The following is a 23,383-nucleotide window of genomic DNA, read 5'->3' as shown; positions in this document are numbered from 1 at the left end:
GCAGCCCTCACAGACCTCAAGACAGAAAGACGAGCACGAAAACAGCCGTGAGCCAAGTACTCGGCAAGTCAGGAAATAGTCACCAGTTTCTTGTTTACCGTTGGAGTGCCTCAAACAGTAAAGATACGCCAAATTTAGTAGAAGGAGATGCCAAGGAGACTGTTCGGAGATTTTTGTCATGGTCCCTGAAGTGACCAGGGTTTCTGCTTCTCAGCGGATACAGAGATTTGGAATCTGAAAAATTGCAAGATCACTCAGGTCCAAGGGGAGACTTTATTCTGGGAGGCTGAGAGAGAGACAGTGCACTGTCTTAGTGATGACATTTTTTAAGAGGCAGAAATGCACACGGATGAATATGGAAGCATTCTATCCTCAAGGACACATAAAGTAGGGAAGGTTTTATCCAGCTGCAGTTGGAAATAAGTATCCAGGTCTTCCCTCTTTAGAGAAAATAAGGCAGTCCACTTCTTCTTAGGTTATGAAAGTACTGATGCATTTTCACCTGGAGGTTTTTTAATTTTTGCTATCTAGGCATGCTAGAGAAGAAAGTTTAGAGAATAAAAATAGCCTGACTATCTTTTTCACCCATAAGGATTCTTGGCCACTCATCATCATCATCATCATCATCATCATCATCATCATCATCATCCCATTGATCGTCGAATTTCTCGAGCTGTCTCAGTAACATCTCCATTCGTCCTAGCCCTGAGATTTCAGAAGCCTCTCTCTACTCGTTCTTCCCAATGATGCTGCATTGGAGGCTCTTTCAGGGTCAGGGGAATGAGATCCAGCTTGTTACTGGTTTTGGCATATGAATACACCATGGAGACCTTGCCAGGCTCTCCCATGTGAGGAGGAAACTCCCGTTAGTTTGCCAGGTTCTCTCTGAGGGAGAAGTAGGTTATAAGATAACCTACTTGGCCACTATTAAGCTATATAAAGATTATCCATCAACCCCTAGTGCCTTATATGACATAGTATATCTTAAATGTTGGGCCGTTAAAGATTTCTGAAACTGCTTTTACCTAAATTCATAAAAAGATACCAACAGTGACAGCACAGGATACATCAAATTCTGAAATTCAGCTTTTCCTATATATTTATTGGGGGGGGGGGGCAGGAGAGCACCACACCCAGAGTTGCTCAAGGCTTACTCGTGGCTCTGCACTCAGAGAACACTTCTGTTTGTGCTCAGAGCACCATATGGAGTTCCCAGAGATAGAACTCAAGTCCAAGACCCTTATTGCCATACTATAAGGCTCTCAGTCATTCCTATATAATTCAGAGATTTCTTCAATTCAAGCATTCCTCTAGTTCCTTCGACTATTAAATTATCCAGGCTGGAGCAATAGCACAGTATTAGGGCATTTGCCTTGCACATGGCTGACCTGGGTTCGATTCCTCCACCCCTCTCAGAGAGCCTGGCAAGCTACCAAGAGTATGTCACCCACACGGCAGAGACTGACAAGCTACCTGTGCCACATTCGATATGCCAAAAACAGTAAAAACATGTGGAGATGTTACTGGTGCCCACTTGAGCAAGTCAATGAGCAATGAGATGACAGTGACAGTGATTAAATTATGTAAGACAGCAATCTTACCTATATTGCATCCAAACAAGCACAAGATAATTGTCCTTTTTTCTAAGTTTCAGGATTTTTTTTCTATTACCATTGATGAAATAGATGATACAAGAGATATTAAAAATAGTGGAAATCAGATAATTTAATTGAGATATACATAACACTCTATTCAACTTTAAATTAAATTTTCACATATACTTAAAATATTTACCCAATTTGATCATGGACTGAGTTAGCAAATTTGTCTCAGCAAATTTGAAAAGACTGAAATTTTGTAAGTGTGTTCTCTAATAATAAAGAATTTAGCAAAACCCAACATTTTAAGTGTTGGGTTATAGCAATGTTGCAAGATACAAAGTTTACACACCAAAAGTCTGTAACAGTTCAGAGAGATAATAAGGTGCTTGCCTTGCATACTGCCAATCTGGTTTAATCCCCATAGCACAGTCCAGTATGGCCCCCAAACCAAAAATAATAAGAAAATACACAAAAACACCAACAACAAAACAAAAAGCCAGTCAAAATAATCAGTGAACAACCAGAACTTGAAATGTATATTTATTGCACTCAGGAAATACTTAAATTTACTAAAATATGTATATGATAAAGAACACTACAGAATTTTGATAAAATTAAAGAACTAAAGAGAGATCCTTCATGTGCATAAGTTAGGAGATTCTATACTGTTAGGTCAGTTTTCCCACTCTACCTTCCACTCAACACAATCCCATTTAACACAAGCCCATTCAAAAGCCTCAGCAGGGCCGGAGCCACAGAGTAGCATGTAGGGTGTTTGCCTTGCGTGCACCACCAGGAGTAATTCCTGAGTGCAGTGCCAGGTGTAGCCCCTGAGCGCTGTGGGGTGCGACCCCAAAAGCATAAATAAATAAATAAATAAATAAATAAATAAATGAATAGAGTGGCTTGCTTCCTCTTTCTTTGTATGAGTTGTGATTAAAAAAAAATCTGGGAAAACTAACTCTTGAAGTCAACAAACTGATTTTAAAGTTTCACAGAATGGCAAAAGACCCATACTAGCCAACACAGGACTAGAAAACTAAAACAAAATTGGAGAAGAGATATATTTTAACTTCAAGACAGTATGAAGCTATGGTACGTTTTGACTTCAAAACTTAGTATAAAGCTACAGTAATTGGGAAAATATGGTATTTCCAAAAAAAGTGTCTATCAGTATAATAAAGAGTTCAGAAAGAGTCAAGTGATTTTTGACAAAAGAAGCAAAATAATGTAATACAATATCATTTTTTAGCATATAATGTTACAGCTACTTGACAATTTGAATGCAAAATTAATCTATACACTTTATACCTTTCATAAAAACAAACTCATAGAACAAAACACAAGATTAGAAAATATAACACCCTCAAATATTTGTCTTTGCCTAAAAATATACTAATGGCAAATGATCCTCGATAGAAGTTCCAGAATATCATTGGTGTACTTCAAATTAAATTTATTTCAATCACAGTGAAACTCTTAGACAGGCCAAAAGACAAATCAGAACTATTAGATAGGTCAAAAGAGAAATCTGACACTACCAAACACTGTTGAGGATTTGAAGCAACTAGAACTCTCATTCATTGCTTTACATGGTGATGCAAAAATGGTACAGTTATTTTGGAAGGCAGTTTAGTATAATCTACATCATTCCTTCACAAAAACCAGTCAGTTCCTAACCAATGCATCTTAGATGAGAGAGAATGAATTTGGGAGGTGGGGGGGGGGCACCTAGGTTCTATGTCAAGCCACCGTTTGCCTCATTTCCACTCCTTCTGCTAATGTGTGTGTGTCTCTCTCTCTCAAATAACTATTGCTTCCTGACTTTCCCCATTGGCTTCATGATAAAGTTGATAATGAGAAAAAACATTTGTAATCTACAGCAGATGCAGATAATCATGAAAACTCTCCCCCGGTCCATCCCAACCTTTGAACCTCTGAGGTGCTGGGTTATAATATATGTATCACTTCTTCCGCCCCCAGTTGACATTTGATATAAAATTGCATTATTACAGTTAAATGAACAATTTCTCCATTAGTATATATTTCCTACAAATAAATGGTGTATGAGGCACCAGGCTAAGGATTGTGGATCTACTAGGGCCAAGAAGGAGGATGGGAAAAGAAAGAGATAAGAAACCTGCCTCCTCCTCCAATCTTGAGTGTCAGTGGAAAATAAACTAGGCACTTTTACAAGGAATACAACTCAAGATCTTCCACTTATTGCCAAAAATTAAAGTGAATTTTGTGCTTTAAACAACTGCCTGTGGATTGCTTTTAATTTTCATCCTGTGACTCCTCTAAAGGAGATGAAAAAGTTACTGGCATTCTTTCTTTCAACTGTTTAATTGTCACGAAGTTATTTTTAATTCTGGAGGTGTCCTCAGGTACCTTCTGACATTAATTTTCTTGGGCAGTTGGAAAAAATTCTGACTCAATTTCCTGTTACACAAAATTCAGCCACCAGCTTAGATCACAGTTCAAAGAAACTTGCATTGTGAGTTCAGCGTCCCCAATGTTCTCGTTAAGGAAGACCAATGAAGGCTGGTCTCTGACAAATCTGAAATGGACAAAGTACATCTTTGGCCATTTATCCACCTATTTCGATCGAACACTCTGCTGGTGTGTCCTACTATTTTAACCTCATAAATATGGGTATGTTGTTGTTACCACTGTCTTGTTTTGTTGATTGTGTCTGGGATCGAAACTTAAGGCCTCACCCCTGTAAGGTCCATGTTCAATCACTTAGCCACATCCCCAGCTCCCTATTGCTGATTTTAAATAACAACTCACAGTATTTGCCTCCTTGTGGAAGATTTTAATAGGCAACTGTAAGCCCTCTCTTTTCTCCCTTTCCCTTCTTTCCCTCTGCCACTTATTGTACCACAGCCTTTAGTATTCCTGAGAGATCACTTCTTTTGATGACCTGAGAACTGATGTGGTGAGAGAAGTTTTGGATCATGCCTACTCTCAGGCTAGATACACCCATTCAGAAGCCAGTGGATTTTATGGAGCCTGGCCCCCCTCCCCGCCCCACCCATCTGAGAACCAGGGATATAGCTCAGCTATAGAGCACTTGCCTTTCATGTATGGGGCCTTAAGTCTGCAAAAAAAATGTTTTCTTGGGGCTAGAGTGATAGTACAGTGGGTAGGGCATTTGCTTTGCACATGGCCGACCTGGATTCAATTTCCAGCATCCCATATGGTCCCCTGAGCACCACCAGGAGTGATTCCTGAGTGCAGAGCCAGGAGTAACCCCTGAGCATCGTCAAGTGTGACCCAAAAAGCAAAAAAAATTGTGTTCTTTAAATGAATAAAATACCTTCCCAAAAGATAATATGAAGTGGACAAATTGGTATGGTAAAACATGTTCAACATCACTGATAAAAATGTGAATCAGGATCAACATGAGCTCTCCCTTTATCCCTGTCACAATGGTATTAGCCAGATACTAGAAGCAGTAAGTATTGCTTAGAATCTGGGTGAAGAACCCTTGGGCCCTGTGAGTGGAAATTCTGATTGGTACAGACAATATATAAAAACCAGTGAGGGGGTCAGAGAGATAATCCATTGGGGAAGGTACTTGCCTTGCATGCAACCCACCCTAGGGTCAACCCCTGACACCACATTCTGTCACCAGAGCCCTGCCAGGAATGATGCCTGCCTAAAAAGTGAGGGGTAAGCCTTGAGCACAGCTGGGTGTGGCCCAGACACCCCTGGCTCAAAAAAAATAAACAGTATGAATGTTCCTCCAAAAAAAAAATTAAAGACAGAACTTCCATAGCATTCATCTAATTTCACATCAATTAAATAAAATCTCTTCTAGCTGTATCTGCTCCTGTATGCTGACTGTGGGACTATTTACAGTTGAAGGTAGAGGTGGGTGAGAGTGGCCCAAAGGGACAAACTTCCACTTATAAGGTAAGTTTGGGGGGATGGGCCCTTCAGTATGGAGACATTATTCCTTCCATCTCTGATTCACACATTTCAAAATAGTTAAGAGAGTAATTCTTGAAAATCCTTATCAGAAGATTAAAAATGTAATTACCTGTTGTGACAACTATAACCTAGACTATAATTTTACAATCTACAGAAATATCACATTGGATTGTTTACCTGAAACTCATGTATGTCAATGTCATTTAAGGAAACAAGCAAAATACCCATTCCTGCCATCTTCGCAAGAAATGAAACAAAACATCTAGTGAGGACATTTTTACAGAAAGAAAGATAATTTTTTCCCTCAAATAATAAAACAGAGGCAGTGAGTAGAAATCCCAGTACAGCCCCGGCAAAATTCTGAAAGACGGAGCTATTATCAGCCTCAAACCATCTTGAGAACCTTAAAAAAGAAAACAGCCTTCACCTCCCACTGGAACGTGCTCAGAGGAAGCTCCCGAGTTAGAGGAGACAAAATGAAGGCACCATCTTGTGTCTGCTGAGGCTTCGAGGAAGCAAACGTTGAGTGGAGTTTGTTTTCCATCCGTGAGGCGAACCTCCGACACTGCACCATTCAATTTACCCCCCTGTCCTTGTCCATCTGCTGCAGGGCAAGCCCTGGGAGGACCCAGGAGTGCTATGACCACTGAGCCAAGACAAGCTCTCGAGTGGTCTCAGAGGCTGATACTCATGGTCAGGAATCCTCCATCGACCTCAAGATCATTTCCTAGAGAAGCGCAGGCAGGTCCACGAGCTGTCAGACAAGCACACTGGTCACCCAAGGAGTGATCTCGGAAGGACAATTTCTTGTGACATGCTCCTCGACCTCCTGGGAAAATGCTGTCATGAAGTGGAGCCCCAACAGGAGGAGTGAAACTGGCTGACCAGAAAGAGAAGTGATAGACCTGGGCCCTGTGCTTCGCACTGGAGAGCCGGAAAGAGCCCAAGGGAGATAACGCCCAAGGGGGAGCTGTATGCCCCAGAACTGGGAAGCTGGTGAAACAGGCAGGAAGACCAGGAAGGGGAAAAAAATCCTGCATTTCATTTGGGGGCCACAGCAGACTCTGCTCAGGACTTACTCCTGGCTCTGCACTCAGGAATCACCCCTGGTGGTGCTTTGGGGACCCTATGGGATGCCGGAGATAGAACCTGAGTCAACCATGTGCAAGGCAAGTGCCCTCCCTGCTATAATATCTCTCCAAATTCCTGAATTCGGAGGCTCACATCATGACTGTCTAAACCACAGGTGTCAGAGGGGACAGAGGGCAGTGAGCCGACATCAGGGGAGAGGAGCCTGATTGTTCTGTTTCTCTGCCAAATGGAGCAGTGACCTGGAGAGAGTGAGAGGTATCTGACTGCAGTTGTAACGCATATGCATTAGTGCCCCAGAACCTCACAGAAATGAATAAACCCATGGAAGAAGTAGGAGGCACTCGTAGTTTCAACCAATCAGGTTTCTAAAGAGTCTAAAGATAATCATTTTAGCATCACTGTCACTGTCACTGTCATCCCATTGCTCATCGATTTGTTCGAGCAGGCACCAGTAACGTCTCTCATTGTGAGACTTATTGTTACTGTTTTTGGCATATTGTATATGCCACAGGCAGCTTGCCAGGCTCTACCGTGCAAGCGTGATACTCTCGGTACCTTGCTGGGCTCTTCGAAAGGGGCAGAAGAATTGAACACGGGGCGGCCGCGTGAAAGGCAAATGCCCTATCACTGTACTATCGCTCCAGCCATACGAGATAATAAATCTTTCTCTTTCTGTGTCCTTGAGGCAGACCAGTGAACACCTGGGGACAGGCGTTGCCCCGTGCACTCCCTCTGTGCCACCTCTGACTGTCAGCTGAGACTGAGGGATGAGGAGATGCCAGCTGTCAGAACATGGACATCCATCATGACAGATGGAGGAGGCAGGAGGTCACTTGGGGGATGCTCAACGCTGAGAACAGTCCCAAACCAAAAGGCATCTGAAGTCTTCTGGAGGCGGAACTGGGGCATCAGACAACTGGCCTTTAAGGACTATCTTAGTTACACTGAGAATTGGAGACTGAGCACAACACAACATGCTTGGTAACTAGTGAAGCCACTGTAAACACCCCCCCCAAAAAAAAAGTAAAAAGGAATATTTGTGTAGAAATTAGTTTCAACACTCAACCTTTTCAGTGACTTCAGTGAACAAGAGGTTTAAGTCTACTGCACAATCTTGTGACTATGAACCTACAATCATGACCTTTGTGGCCATGGATTAATAGTACCAAATTATAGACAGTTCCAAAAGTCTCCTAGAGAAAAGGACTAGACTTTTGAAAATAAATATGCAATTTTATCCATTTAACCCTGAAATAAAATACACTTAATTCTTCCAAAGTAATTTTGGGAATAATCAGATGCTCTCAAGTTAAACTTGAGAGTAAATAAAGCAGGAATCAGGTGCCTTACACCGTGTCTACCCAGAACCTGTACTATAGGAGAGGAATGTGGACATTGCATCACTAAAGAGAAAGATTATAAAATATAATTTACTAAACCACTTGTTACATACTTCCTTTTGCCCAGTTATCTACATATTCTACTTTCTAATTAAAAATTTATACCTAAAACCCAAAACATATCTCAAATTGAGTTAAAATAGGTTGTCAAAACCCAATGTTACTAAGTTATTAAGTAGACCCCTAATCACTGGTAGCCCCTTGGCATGAAGATTGGACAAATGAGTCTAATCTGCTTAGACTTAGAGGAACAACTCTCATGTAGTAGAGAATAATCCAGGAGAGCATGCTGGGGGGGGGTGTTAAAAACTAAAATAGTAGATTCACTTGTTCTAACACAACATTTGATTGAGCTCCCTGGTGATCTGTTTGGTTGACTGGAATAAAAACAAAACGCAAAGCCTAAATTTCTCAGGACTCCCCATAAACATAAATCATCCTAGAACAAACCTATTCTAGCCAGCCAAGCCCTGGCCTCTGGTTCCTGGGGCCAACCCTCCTGCGAACTCTAACACTATGGCCTCTTGTGCAGATTTTTCAGAATCTCTTTCTCCTGGAGAACCAATCCAGTGACAGATGGGTCTCCTGGGGCTCTGATGACATGATTCTCCCTACTTGGAACCAACATCAGATCATTTTTCAGAAACTGACAAAACTAACCCAGACGCTGAAACCCTATGAATGTGGCATTGTAACCGGAGAAGGTTCTAGAAAAGGCCCCAGAGAGGAAGAGTTATAACAGTGCTACTATTGGAAAACATTTCTCAGAAGAAAGAAAAGGAAAGAAAGAAAGAAGAAAGAAAGAAAGAAAGGAAGGAAGGAAGGAAGGAAGGAAGGAAGGAAGGAAGGAAGGAAGGAAGGAAGGAAGGAAGGAAGGAAGGAAGGAAGGAAGGAAGGGAGGGAGGGGAGAGAGAGAAAGAAAGAAAGAAAGAAAGAAAGAAAGAAAGAAAGAAAGAAAGAAAAGAAAGAAAGAAAGAAAGAAAGAAAGAAGAAAGGAAGGAAGGAAGGAAGGGAGGGAGGGAGGGAGGGAAGGGAGAGAGAAAGAAAGAAAGAAAGAAAGAAAGAAAGAAAGAAAAGAAAGAAAGAAAGAAGAAAGAAAGAAAGAAAGAAAGAAAGAAAGAAAGAAAGAAAGAAAGAAAGAAAGGGAGGGAGGGAGGGAGGGAGGGAGGGAGGGAGGGAGGGAGGGAGGGAGGGAGGGAAGGGAGAGAGAGAAAGAAAGAAAGAAAGAAAGAAAGAAAGAAAGAAAGAAAGGAAGGAAGGAAGGAAGGAAGGAAGGAAGGAAGGAAGGAAGGAAGGAAGGAAGGAAGGAAGGAAGGAAGAAGGAAGGAAGGGAGAGAAAGAAAGAAAGAAAGAAAGAGAAAGAAAGAAAGAAAGAAAGAAAGAAAGAAAGAAAGAAAGAAAGAAAGAAAGAAAGAAAGAAAGAAAGAAAGAAAGAAAGAAAGAAAGAAAGAAAGAAAGAAAGAAAGAAAGAAAGAAAGAATTAAAGAAAGAAAGAAGAAAAAAGGGAGGAAGGGAGGGAGGGAGGAAAGAAAGGAAGGAAGGGAGGGAGGGAGGAAAGAAAGGAAGGAAGGAAGGAAGGAAGGAAGGAAGGGAAAGGAAAGGAAAGGAAATAAAAGAAGAAAAGATAGGAGTTTCTATTTTTAGGGTGGTGGGGACAGTGCCACACCTGGCAGTGCTCAAGGCTTACTCCTAACTCTGCACAAGGGACCAGATACAGTGCCAGTGATTAAACTGGCATCAGTCACATGCAAGGCAAGCACCTTGGCCCCTTTACTACGTCTCTGGTTAATAGGGTCTTGCTAGCAGTATCAGGGCCAATGGAGAGTCAGCAGGGCTATCACAGGGGCCCCACAGTTCCTCTCCCATCGTAGGCACACTCTCTACTCTGGAGCTCTCTCCTGACCCAAAAGCAGGAGTTTAAGGTCACTCTCAATCCATGCAGCGAAGAGACGTCCCTCCCAAGAGCAACAATTAGAGGTGAGCATATACCGCTAGTTCAGGGAGACATTTAGATTATCCCCTCTCGTAGGAAGCAGCAACAAGCTGGATAATACCTGTTGGTTCACTCTCGTTTCTGTGAGAATCAAGTGAGCCTAATGACTCTTGCTAGGAAACAGGCAGCTCATAGGCAAGGGACTTTTGCAAAGCACAGTGACACCTGCCCAGCTGGGGCAGGCTGAAGAGCATGAGGTGTTGGTAAAGATCTTATCTTGCCCATGTCTGGGCTTTTCCACTGTGACCACTTAGGAATGAAGATGTCTGTAAGAGAGGAAGACCAGAGAGATAGACAGGGATTAAGGCACTTGTCTGGCACACAGCTGATCTAGATTTAATCCTGGGTACCACATATGGTGCCCTGAGCCCTACTAGGAGTGATCCCCAACTACAGAGCCAGAAGCAAACGCTGAGCATCACTGGGTGTGGCCCAAATACTTACTCAAAATAAATTAAGATGACTATTTTTAAAAAGAAAAATATGAGAGGAAATCTTCCTCTTGATGCCAGATATCATCGTGATTAATCACTTTACTTATAGGAAAGAGGAGTGTTAGCCATGCACCGGAAAAGCTATGGGCAGACAACTTCCACGTTTTAATCACCAACAAAATTCTTTCCTACATTACTCAAAGGGACATTGGGACAGTGGGAGAGGATCCTGGGCATTTTGGCGGTGGCAGAAGGGCAGTAACTTTTTACACCAAAAGCACAAACATGCACAGAACTATAAACCAAGATACTTGTCTATGAAAAAAAAAATCTTTCTGCCTTTAATTGTTAACTCAGGCCATTTCACCTCTCACATAAATGGAATAGCTACAAGAAAGATGAATGCACCACACTGCTATGAAAACACTTTTTTTTTCCTCCAGAAAGACATCATGCACCGTCAACCCTTCACTGAGTCAAACAGCCTCTGATTCTCTTACCTAACGCCTCCTCCAGTCAGGCCGTGCAGCTGGGTTGCAAGATCGAGGAGCAAGGAACAGGAAGCCACTGGTATTTAGGGCTGGCATAGCTCTACATGAAAGGCATCATGTTTACACACACACACACACATACACATACACACATATTGACGTGCACAAACCAAAAAAAACTCTTTTCCGAATGTGGAGAAAAACAAGCCAACAAAAAGCAATGACCTGCCTGGGAAGTTAGTTACCACGTCACCAAGAGAGGAGACATTCAGAGGTGACTCATGGCAGTCCTGCTCCTCTGCAGCTCTCAAGCCTGCATGCTCTGCTCTGCACCAGGAAAGGCCTAGTCCCGCCCACAAAGCACCAGAGGGGGCGCAAGTGCTGTGGCCACTTTTGCAAATGTGCAGAAGAGAACTGCATCTGGGGACTGTTTAAAAGGGAGAGACGACGGCCGGGTCGCACACTCAGCTAGGGTGGTATTGGTAGCGCACCCGAGAGCTGAAGCAGAATGGGGAGCCAACCGCGTTGTGGCTCATCTTGGCTTCAAAAGAAATTTTGCAAGAGCAGCATCAAAGTAGTGCATAGGAGGGCCTTGGTGAGTGGATGAGCAATCAAACACCCACACGGAAGAATTCTGCACCTCCTCAAACTCCATCTCCAACTCCTCTCCGTTTCTTTTCTCACCTTTCCACCACCCTCAGTCCCTCAGCAACTCCCATGTCCAGTGTATCTCCTCTTTGGAAAGAGGAGCCTCTGAATTTCCAGAACAGCAAGAACACTCTGGACTTACTATGCCCCAGGGTCAACCTTCACCAGGGAAAAATGAAGCAAGAGGAAGCAAGGGAAACTAAGCATCTCTGTCTGGACCTCTGCGCTACCTACCCCCAAGCTAGTGGTAAATCTCTCTCAACTCTCCCGGAAGAACCCAAATGCCCAGTAGGCATGCACGTAGAGTGGCACTGGCACCTCCCACCCTCTCTGCCGGCTGAACAGTGGCTGATAGGGAAATGCCTGGTGTCTCCTGGTGTCACACCTCATTTTCTCTTTCTCATACTCTTCACACTCGGGGAAACCCAACGCAAACCAGTTGCACTCAGCTCAGCATTGCCTGGCCTCACTTCCTAGAGCAGTGGACCTCAGTCCACAGACCAGTACTGGCGAGCAGGGGTAGAGAGGAGGAAACCCACCGAGTGAGCACCCTGGTTATAAACGCAGGTGTCTGGACTGGTGCACAGGGCAGATGTCGGCCCACAAGCATAAATGAAGGCTGTGCTAGATGACCCCAGAGAAAACATTCATCAAAACAACAGGGAACCCTCTTAGCTCACAAGCGTTAATAATTTGCTGAATAAAGCGATCAGTGATTGTGCTTTTTAATATTCATCCACAGCTAAGGGGGTGACTTTGCATTATTTGCCTTTGTCTGAGATGACAAACAAGTCCTTCCTGGAAGTACTCGGAGCATGCCCATGCCTCAGCTCCTCAGTGCTTCCTTACAAATCACCCCGAAAGAAACGCCCCGAGGCAGAGAAGGGGGACTCCTCTGCTGCATTTGCTCCTTCCTCAGCAGGTAGCGCCCGTGGGGTTATGGACAAGGCCAACTTCGGCAGTTAATGCCACTGGGCCAGAAAGTCCACGAATGCTCCTCTCCAAGGCTCGCGGTCCTTTCCAGTGGCTCATGCTTCCTGACATAGGACAAGAAGAGTGTCCCCTGAGCATGCTGGGTAGACATGGCCAGAGAGCCCCCAAAGACAAAGCTTTCATGTGGGAAGAAACAAAGGCTCCCAGATTCTGTAGGGTCTGGGCTCGGGAGGCCCAGGACTTACTTTGGTTGACTTGGACTATGGCAAGGAAGTCGAGAAAATGCCAGGAAGTGGGAAAGAAGATCTATGTCCTGTAGGGATGGACAGTGGACAGAGGCAGGATGGAGACCATCTTGGGATTCCCCTCCCACAAGAGAACCAGGCAGCCTAGAGCCAGCTGGAGACCTTTTATTCGGGACCTGAGCGATAATATAGCAGGTAGGGGATTTGCTTTGCAAGTGGCCGACCCAGCTTCGATCCCTGGAATCCCATATGGTACCTCAAATGCCACCAGGAGTAATTTCTGAGTGCAGAACCAGGAGTAACCCCTGGGAGAAAAATATCCAGGCCTTACCTGCATCCACTGAATTATAATGTGGATGGAATACAGGTGAATGGGCAGGGTCCTTATTTTTTGTGACTTTCCAGGCAATTCCAATGCACAGATCATTGGAAACTCCCATTAGACACAATGTGTGAAGGAAGAGCTTCAGAAAAGCTCAAGTTTCTAAGTCGGGGGGTGGGGGTGGAAGGGCTCAGAAATTCACCATCACCTTTCACTGGGTGCTTGGCTGCTGGTCCTGGGTCTGAAACAGAAACGAAATGCCAGCTTTTCAAAGACAGCCACACGATGAACTAACTCAGGAAGTCCCTACAGGGTGACCTGCTTTCTGTCCACCTGAACCGAATGGGCTCCTTAGAGGCAAGGCCATCCCTCAGAGTCAGAGCAGAGCTATCTGGGTCCAAGAGGACAGCTGGTCCCTGGTCACCTAGCCCTGCAGCCCCACCCCCATGCCCCACTTTATCTGCGATCTGGGTCTCCTCTGGTTGCATCTGTCTCGGAAACGCAGACCCATCTGTGATGTGTCCTTGCTCAATGAATAAATCAGTCTCGTGCTGACTGTAGGCTGCCCCACAAACCTGCACCATGTGGGGGTCGTGCTAGAAATGGAAAGGAGGGGATTCACCTCAAACTCTAAATCGAAAATTGAAATTGGGTGGGAGTGGGGTCCAGGAATCTGAGATTTGAAAAACACAAAGTTGAAACACACGGGAAATGACTGCCAGGTTCCTGACTGCCTTCAGTGCCGCTGTCTGCCCCACAGAAAACAAAATCAGATTTCTGAGTTGCAAGAGAGGTATAAAAAGCATCGCAGGAAGAATCTATCACTGCCAATTGGCCAGAGATGCCCTGATGAAGAGCAGCCCGCATCTTCTGACACACGCATGCTCATCGTCCTGTCTGGCTTACTTTTTGACAGTTGTCTTAGGGGCCGTATTAAAATCTTTGCCACCCACCATCGGGGATGGAATCTGTCTCTTTCAGGCCACACCAGGCCGCCAAGAGGCCCTGTAACCTGGAAGAAACACCGCCTCTCTCTTGCAAGCCAAACAGAAAAGCAAGCTTTTATCTTTGACATTTGGGCTTAGAAGTAAATATCACTTAGGTCGCGGTCAGTTAGAAATGAGGTGCTTTTGAACTGCCATGGCTGGAGTTTACGTAAGTGAAGGAAAGAGTGCTCCGCAGCATGTGACCATCTGAGCTGCATGAAGACAAAAACAGATTTGCGAGAACTTCCGTCGTCTACCTATGGATGTGAGCAGCTACCCAGATGCCCAACAGGCTGGGAAAGAAAAGGCTCCAAAGCAAAGCACTTCTTTTGGGTTTTGTTCAGTTGTTTTGGTTTTGGTGGCTCACCTGGCAGTGCTCAGGGCTCACTCCCGGCTCAGTGCTCACTGCAAGGCACACACCCTAACTGTACTATTTCCCCAGTCTCACAAAGCACTTCTTTGGTGTTTTGACAGTGCATAGCAAAGTAAAACCACAGTATCGCTGGCGACACACACACACCCGGTCAGTCGGGCTTTTTATTAATCCAGACTGGCCTCCTGGCAGACAGAACCAATTTTCTAATCAGGTCCCTTTACCATTCAATTAACATATAACCTGCTCCTGAAGATAGTGGAGCAAAAGGGATGTTAAAGGCTCTCTTCAAACCCCCTCCCTCCCCGCTTAGACAAATTATGGCTTTTGTTTCAGTACCTCACCAGTCTCTTATTTAAATTCAAAGAACATGCACAGTGGCCTGTGTCCCCTCCTCAAAGATGAGAGGCTCCCAGGGCCTGAGAAAGAGGCTGGAGAGTGCAGAGTGCGCACGGCCCCGGGGTCCAGGTGCTGTCACCAGCCGCCTCTTCTGTGCTGTGAGGCTGGCCGGAGGGGTTCAGCTCCCGACACTCTGGGGACACCAAAACTCCTGAGTATGATATATACACAAAGACCAAAAAAAAGGTAAATTTGAAAAGTACACATTCTGGGTAGTAAATTCCCTTTTCCATCTCTGAATCAGCTGCTAGATGCATCTCTGAGGTTTGCTGTTGGGAATTTTTTTTTTTAAAGAAAAGACCCTCATAATAGCCCCATGAATAAATCTAGGTAGATTCCAACCCAGGACATAAAGTGGGGCACCAGACTTCTGAAGGGTTTGCAGGTAACTGACTGACATTAATACAGCTGAGAAAAGTATCAGAAAGTCATTCTACTTTTAAGGAAAAGAAGGGGATCCAAGCTGCTTCTCCTACTTGGGAAACATCCAGCAAGACAGATACTGTGGGACAGAGGAATGAAGAGACATTTCGCCACTTCGTCCTCTTCCCAGTGGAATCAAGCGGGGCGGTTAGTCTTGCTGCTGTTGCTGCAAATTTCTTTCCTCAGGGGAATTCCTGAGGGCCTCACCTGGGCTTTGCTTCCAGGTCAGTGTCAAGCCAGGATCCTGAAAATCCAGCCTGAATGAGGTGATGCATCAATCCGAGTCCCCAGACAGGAAGGAGACCAAGGAAAAGAAGGAGGGGGGTGTGGAGGGTGGGAGGGTGGGGGCCAGGGAAGGGGAAGGCATTGGAGGCTAGTGGGGTTATGCACAGAAGGAAATTTTAAACTCCAAACTCAAAAAGGTGGGGAACTAGAGAGACCCCTGAGTGAATAGAAGGATCTGGAAGGAGAGCTCATGGCCATGACTAGAGGATGGCCATTTGCCTCATCCAAAGGCCTCAATGGAGTATTCCTGAAACAGGAGTCTGCATTTCCCCTGATCTCAAGAATATACAACAGTCAAATGAAATCAAAGTGAACATGATTTGTTCACTGTAAGTAGACACACAAATGCAAAAAACCTACTACATACAATTGGACGTAGTCACCGACAGTGCAGAATCAAACCTCTCTTTCCAACACTGAGTGGAAGGGTCCTGAGGCCAGTTCCTGCCCCGGAAATGAGTGTGCATCTCAGGGCACTCGTCTAGCCCCTAGCTAGCAACTGTGGCAAGCAGGGTCTGTGTTGCAGGCGTCACTGTGTCCCTCCAGAACTCTTTCTGGGATGCTGAGTCCATCCATTCCTAAACCCCCTCTCATTCAGGCTCAGGAATGCAGGGTGGGGAATATGAGGAAGAGGAAAGCAAGAAGTCAGACAGCCGATGCCCGTTGTACCCAGGAATCAGCTCCCATCTGCCAAAGAGGCCACGTCCTCCCTGCCAGGGCCCCGGCTCCTCTGGATCAGAAGTGTGAATTCTCAGAATTAGAAGCATTCCTTGAAGTCGGGTCAACAAGAGTCACCAACAAGGAAACATTTGGAAAAATAATAACAGCTCCACTTGGTGTCCTTTCCTCTCTGCCAGATGCCGTGCTAAGAAGCACCCTGCCATTTTTGTTTTGTTTTGCTTTGATTCATTTTTTCCAAACAAGCTCTCATGCTTTAAATTGGTATTCAAAAAGTATTGTTTCATACTTACAATGCTACACTGCCACGCCTGCTACTTCCCATGGTTATCTTCCAGAAAGCTCCCGCCGACAATTGAAGCACAGCCTTGCCATCTCCACACTTGGCAGACTGTGAGCCTCTACAAGTGGCTAAGTGACCCAACTGAGCATAGGTAGACAAGCCAGGATGGAAGGAAGGAAGGAAGGGAGGAAGGGAGGAAGGAAGGAAGGAAGGAAGGAAGGAAGGAAGGAAGGAAGGAAGGAAGGAAGGAAGAAGGAAGGAAGGAAGGAAGGAAGGAAGGAAAGAGGGAGGGAGGGAGGGAGGGAGGGAGAGAGGGAGGGAGGGAGGGAGAGAGGGAGGGAGGGAGGGAGGGAGGAAGGAAAGGAGGGAGTGAAGGAGGGAAGGAGGGAGAGAGGAAGGAAGGAAAGAAGGAAGGAAGGGAGGGAGGGAAGGAGGGAGTGAGAGAGGGAAGAAGGAAGGAAGGGAGGAAGGGAGGAAGGAAGGAAGGAAGGAAGGAAGGAAGGAAGGAAGGAAGGAAGGAAGGAAGGAAGGAAGGAAGGAAGGAAGGAAGGAAGGAAGGGAGGGAGGGAGGGAGGGAGGGAGGGAGGGAGGGAGGAAGGAAGGAAGGAAGGAAGGAAGGAAGGAAGGAAGGAAGGAAGGAAGGAAGGAAGGAAGGGAGGGAGGGAGGGAGAAAGAAAGAGAGGGAGGGAGGGAGGGAGGGAGGGAGGGAGGGAGGGAGGGAGGAAGAGAGGAAGGGAGGAAGGGAGGGAGGAAGGGAAGGTGGATAGCAGTCGCAGGAGGCTGCTGGGGAATCAGAAGTAGCCTGGGAGATGGGGGACACTTGTACAAAGGCCACAGGATAGCGCCCCCTGCTGCCCAGGAGGGTGTTGACAGGCCTCGCTGGGTGATGGCAACACATGACCCAACCTCAGCCACCGGGTTCCCTGCACAAAGCATTACATGGCGTGGGGCTGGGGTGCTGAAGGGCTGTGGGCAGCGGGGATGTGGGGTCTGCCTGAGCTACTTCCTGGTCATTACAACCTGCCTGTGTTCCACGGGCCTTTGACCCACCCTAGCAGCTACATGGTGACCATTTGCCTGTAACCCTGGAATGTCTGGACCCTGCTGCGGCTCCTCTCTCTCATCCTTGCAGTGCCAGGGGCTCTGAAGGACAGTGGGGAACATCCATGAGTCGAAGGTCACCAAACTGTTGCATCACATCATCCCTATTCATCACTCGCTTAGATTTAGCCTCTGGGAGGGGTGAGGTGCAGCCCCCCCCAACTCCCCAGACACCCAGGCCTCCAGCCTTAGACTCCAACGGAGCTTGAACCCCAGGCTACAACAGCCCCTCTCTTCCCACCGTCTCCGTCGGCGCCTCTGGTCAGCACTTCAGCCGACAGTGCAGCGCTTCTCAATTTTTTTCCTACCTGTGGCCCCCCGGGAAATATCCTGGACTGAGGAACACTGGCCGAGTGAACCGATGCTTAACTTCAACCTGCCAGACTCAGAGGGCTCTGCTGGGGAGTGAGAGCGTCCACAGGATTCCGCTGTCCCCAAGAAATCAGCAGCAGCAGTGACCCCTGAGCCGGGGGATCTGAGCCGCACGCTCCCTGTATTCATGGCTAGACGTGTCTCTGCGCCAAACGCTCAAGCTTCAGTCCTGCTCCCTGGCTCCCTGCCTGACAGTTTACACCAGGCCGTCTACCTGCAGTTCCAGAAAGACTGCGCCTCACCCTCCTCTCCATCCACAGAGTCAGTATCCTCATGGTCAAGTGGAACAGATTCACACGTTTCCTCTGAGTTCTTGAACCCTCGTATGCGCTCCACCGAGTCCTGTTCTGTCTACCTCCCTCTGTTTCCCTTCCAGTCCATCCTCACCTCCTGGATCTCCCCTGGGGCTGCTAAGAGCATTAAACAGAGGGTCCCTACCTCACTCGGCCGACCCACCCCTTGGCAGGGAAGGAAGCAAATGATCCAGTGGCCTCCTAGAAATCTCCCTTCCTTAAGGGAACAAACTGAGTGTGACCCCAATTGCACAGGGGCTACTCCCACCTCTGTCCTAGTGCCCCTGGGGGAGGGTACCCTCCGCCCTGTTCTGGGAAACCCTGGGTCCCAGAGCATTCTCGCCTGCTCTGCAGGCTGCACAGACCAGCACCCTCCTGAGCTGGCCTCAGGGGACCTCTGCCACCAGGCCTGCGAGTTCACGTATCTCTGCTCATGCCTTGTTCTGCCTGAGAAACATCAAGAGTCTTTCTGTTCCCTCTCGCCGGGAACTCACCTTTGCTCTTTCTCACCTTCCATGCCATGATCTAGTCCAGAGAACACGAGTCCTAATCATTGAATCATCATGTGGTCTCGTTGTTAGCATGTGCATACCTCATCAGATTTCATTGTTTATGTTATGTGTATCATTGAAGAAGCTCTTGTGGCCCAACCATCCAAGCCATTGACTTGCCCCTTATTTCCAGAAGACACCCTGCTTTCCCTGTCTAAGGCAAACCATAAGCACTTACTTCAGGTTCATCACTTTTGATCATCTGCTTATAGAATATTATCACATCTACATCTATTCTCTGCAGGGATTTAAAAAAATAGCTTTGTATTTTATACAGGATGAGGATACTACAAGGTAATCTTTTAGACAGTTTCCACTAGACATATAACTCAAATCCCATCATATTGTTATGATCATGTCCTTTTTTCATTTTGACTGTTGTATAATATTCCCCTGCATGGCAATATTGTGATAGTATATGCATCATCCTCGGTGAGAGGCAATGGACTTCTTTGCGTGTCTTTATTAGAGGAACCAGACAGAATTTTCAGGTACATCTTTCCTGTGGGACATATCAATCTGCTTCTCTAGGACACAAATCCAGGAATGCGTTGATCCATCAGGTCAGAGTGCAGAAATGTTCAAAGCAGGGTAGAACAACAAACCTTCCCAGAATCATTATACCAAGTCTGACTCCCACTGGCAATGTGGACCACCTTATCCACTGCTTGGTATTGTTGAACTTTTACATTTGAGGTCAACCAAACAGGAATAAAAGCTTATGTCCCTGTGGCCTTGATTGACATTTCTGTCTTTACCTAAGTCAATCCCTAACCCCTATATGTTCACTGCGTGTTTGTGTTTCCTCCCTGTGATGCTTCAAGGACTCAGCCAAAATGTGCTCATTGCTGCCCCCCGCTGAACCCCTCACCACGGGAGAATCCCCTCCTACTGAATGCACTAGTGGTTCCTTTTTCTATTCGCTGTTGCACCAAGCAATTGGCCTACTTTATTCATTGATGTGTTGTCTGTCTCTCCTTAACTAAAATACAGGCTCCCAGGATGCTGACGGCCTTGCGTGTGACTTCTTCAGTGCCTCGAGCAGAACTGTGCTCAGGACAGCAGTGGCAGAGCTAGTGAAGAGAGATCCAGAGACCCTGACCCCCACCCCAGCCCCCCCATTTACTCACTACTAGAAGACCTCATGACTTGACTCATCCATTTCTCAGCTGACCCGTGAGAATAGACTTAACTCGATGGGTTCTTGTGAGGTTTGAGTGAGTCCATTGTTGCTCGAACGAAAAAGTTCTTAGAATAATACCACGGGCATAGCAAATGCCTGAGTAAAAGTTGGCTGTTATTAGTACTGTGGTACTCTGCTCATGATACTTCTTGGCATGAAAACGTCAGGCCTCAAACCAGCCTGGACCTGAGGATCGCCCTCCCCTCCCACATGCTCTGACTCCCTGGGTCTTCTGGAGAGGAAAGGGGAGGTAGTGAGACACCCCCAGGCTCCTGCTCCGGGGATGGGGGAGTTGGGGAGGTCACATAGTTCAGAAGATGATCTGCTCGTCCCACTCATGAAGAAGTGAAATCACAAATCACAGCACCAGGAAGGTTCTTCCCCAAGTGTGCTGGATAGATAAATGACTCCTAAACCAGCATCCCTTACCCCCCACAGGTGGCATTCTCCACATCCTCCAGGCTCTCCCTTAGTGGGGTTCAGGTTTTCCAAGAAAGAAGAAAAAAACGGGGGCTTCCCTCTTTCTTGGTCTGTGGCCAGGGAGATGCCAGAGAAACAGAAGTTGACCGGATAGGGAGGAGAAGCTGCAGGCCAGCGGGGAGCGGGGCGGGAAGGTGGCCTGGCCGCAGGGAGAGATGGGACATTCCGGTCCCCCGGGGGCACGGGCTGGCCTCTGGCCTCACACAAGAGCGAGGAAGAGAACAGAAGGGAGCCGGAGGGAATCCCTCCTGCCTGCCAAGCAGTTTTTGGGCTGCAGGACTGAGTGGGGGCAGGGAAGAAGAAAGCAGAAAGGCTGGGAAAGGAGGGGTGAGGCGCCCCGAAAGGGGTAGGAAGGGAAGCCCGGAGCAAACTTCACTGTCGGGGAGGGGGGAGGGAGGAGGGCAGGTCCCCACTCGGCAGGCGCCCCCGCCCCACTCAATGTCACCGCAGACGCCGGCTTACCTGGTGCCACCAGCAGACGCTCTGTTCCATCGGGCACCTTCCTGGCCTCCAGGGGGTCGACTGGACCTTGGCGAAGTGCTCCCGGAGGCCAAGGCCAGATGAGATGCCGCCACCGAGAATTCCCGCAGGCTCTCCGGGAGGAACTGCTTCCATTGGCGAAGGATGGGGCGTCCTGGCCGAGCCGGGGACCGGCTCTCCGAGTGCCCAATTTCGTGACAGCTCGTCCCCCCCCCACCCGCCTCCTCTCCCCAGGAGACCTCGCAGCCAGCCGCTCCCTCCTCGCCAGCCCCCGGGGGCGCCCAGCACCCGCCACCCGGAGTCCCGGGTGGGGGCTGGGGACGCGGGCTGAGGGAGGGGGGCGGCCAAGCGGCGCGACCCCGGGGGATCCCCGGCAGCTGCCGCACCCCGGAGGTCGGCTCAGGTGGGGGTCCCCTTTGGAGAATCCGGCTCTGACTGGCCCGCGCCCCGGCTTCAGCAGCGGCAGCGCGCAGGGGCTGCCCCGGGCGGGCGGAGGAGCTGGGGACTCCCTCCTCCTCCTCGTCCTCGGCGGGCAGGGACGCGCCCGGCGGTGGGGGGTCCCCCCCTGAGGCTCAGGGTACCGCCGACCTTGAGGCTACCGTGAGGCGTGCATGCGCCAAAACCTCACGCGCGCGCGCTCCCCGATACACACGCACCCCCGCCCCCCCCACTCTCACTCCATCCTCCGGGATGCACCCGCCGAGCCCACAGGATCCCCAAGACCAAATTTGGGGATGCTTTTAACGCTAATGTTTGCATGGAAGCCTCTGGGCTGGGGGGGGGGGTGCGGGGTGCGTGCACGCGTGCATTCGTGCATGTGTGTGTGTGTGTGTGTGTGTGTGTGTGTGTGTGTGTGTGTGTGTAGGGGGGTTGCACAGACCACCTTCCTCCTCCCGAGCGCCTTAATTTTAAGGCCCCGTAGCTTTTTTCGGGGCTCACCCCCCGCGGCAGGGTGAAGGAAGGGAAAGCAGGTCGCCCCCCGCCCCCGGCCCCGCAGCCGCAGGGAGCCGCGGGGGTTAACGCGGCGCCGGCTTCCCCGCGCCGGGGATCTCCCGCCCGCTCCCCCTGCGAGGGCGCTTCCCGCCCCGCGCTATTTATAGCTCGGCTTCCAGCTGCGGCAGGGAAGCCACCGGCCCCGCTCCGCTCCGCTCTCCCCGCACGGGGGATTTTCATAGATTCTGTGAATGGCAGCGATGTCTGCAGCCTTCTGGATTTTTGATTGCCACCTTTGAAGTCTGTCTGGCATCTCTATTCCCTGATTTGAAAAAATAATTTGGTTTTGTTTTTGGGGTTTTTTTTTTTTTGGAGAGGCAAGAGGATTTTTGAGATAAGCGGTGAACTGCAGGCTGGCAGTTGGTCTGAGGGCTTGGGGCGGGTGGGGGTGGGGATGGAGGGGGTGGGGAGCCTTTTGTTAGCAGATGCCTGGGTACCAGCCATCCATCCCGCCCCGACTGGCTTCTGCACCTTTTATGTTTTCTGCACCACACACCCGCTTGGGATTTTGTGTCTTCGTCACATGGTTAACAATATAGCAACTTCAAGGGGAAATTAAAAAGAAAAAATCCCATCTTCTGCCATGGCATCGCCTGCTTACAGAGTCGCAGGGCTGTCTGCTAGGAGAACACACACTGCCCTGTGTCAAATCCCACACCGACCCCCAGGCTGCCCCCCCCGCCCCCCGCCAAGCACCGACCCCCCAACCCTCCTCCCCTCAATAAAGAACAGTTGCAGTGCTGGTTGTGAGTTCCCACTCCAGTGAATTCCACTGGTGGGCGCCGCCAAAACAACATCTGCAGTGGCCTAAAATAGATGATATCACACCCGTCTCGAAGGTCCCTGCTTCCAGATCTCATCTCCCAAAAACATTCCTGAGTTTCCATACAGTGCAAAGGTGAGGGGGGGGGGGGGGAAGGGGGAGGGAGGGGCCGGGACAGCGGTGCAGAAAAACACAGAACCTTGACCAAGCCCACAAACCCGTGCTAACGAGGCTCTGTCCAAGCCTGAAGCCCACCACAGGGACTATCCGAAGGGTCCAAGAATAAAGCATAAAGTGTGCTGTGCTATTTCTGGGGCGAGGACCCCGAAATGCAGCTGAACATGAAGGGCAAAGGTCTTGGAGCACTCCTCCCCTCCCCCCACGGCACCTCAATTCCTGCCCCTACACACACCTGATCTGGATGACTCTTCATTCTGGCATCACATGCTGGTTCCTTGTCTGGCAAAAGGGAATAGTCCTTGTGAACAGCTCATGGGTTCTTGTGAGTCGAAAGGCAGCAGTCTGCATGTACTTCATGTATGCTCAAACTAGTGCCTGTTTGAGACTATGGAAGGCCTCACAAGTATCAGTAACATTTAATAAGATATTCAATGTTATTGTCGTTGCACCGAGGTGAGACCC

General features: G+C 48.0%; 1 protein-coding gene across 1 annotated transcript in view; it reads right to left on the bottom strand.

Annotated features, from left to right (window-relative positions):
* Positions 1-21,624, bottom strand: part of KCNN2 (potassium calcium-activated channel subfamily N member 2) — a 351,854-nt gene extending 330,230 nt beyond the window's left edge. Inside the window, exon 1 of the mRNA XM_055141490.1 lies at positions 20,968-21,624. The gene's annotated coding sequence lies outside the window, so the exon portion shown is untranslated. The remainder of the gene's footprint in view (positions 1-20,967) is intronic.
* Between the last annotated feature and the right edge of the window lie 1,759 nt (positions 21,625-23,383).

This window comes from Sorex araneus, chromosome 6, assembly GCF_027595985.1.
Source record: "Sorex araneus isolate mSorAra2 chromosome 6, mSorAra2.pri, whole genome shotgun sequence".
NCBI lineage: Eukaryota > Metazoa > Chordata > Mammalia > Eulipotyphla > Soricidae > Sorex > Sorex araneus.
The sequence above is the reverse complement of the archived record's forward strand: the minus strand, read 5'-3'. Positions and strand labels throughout refer to the sequence as shown.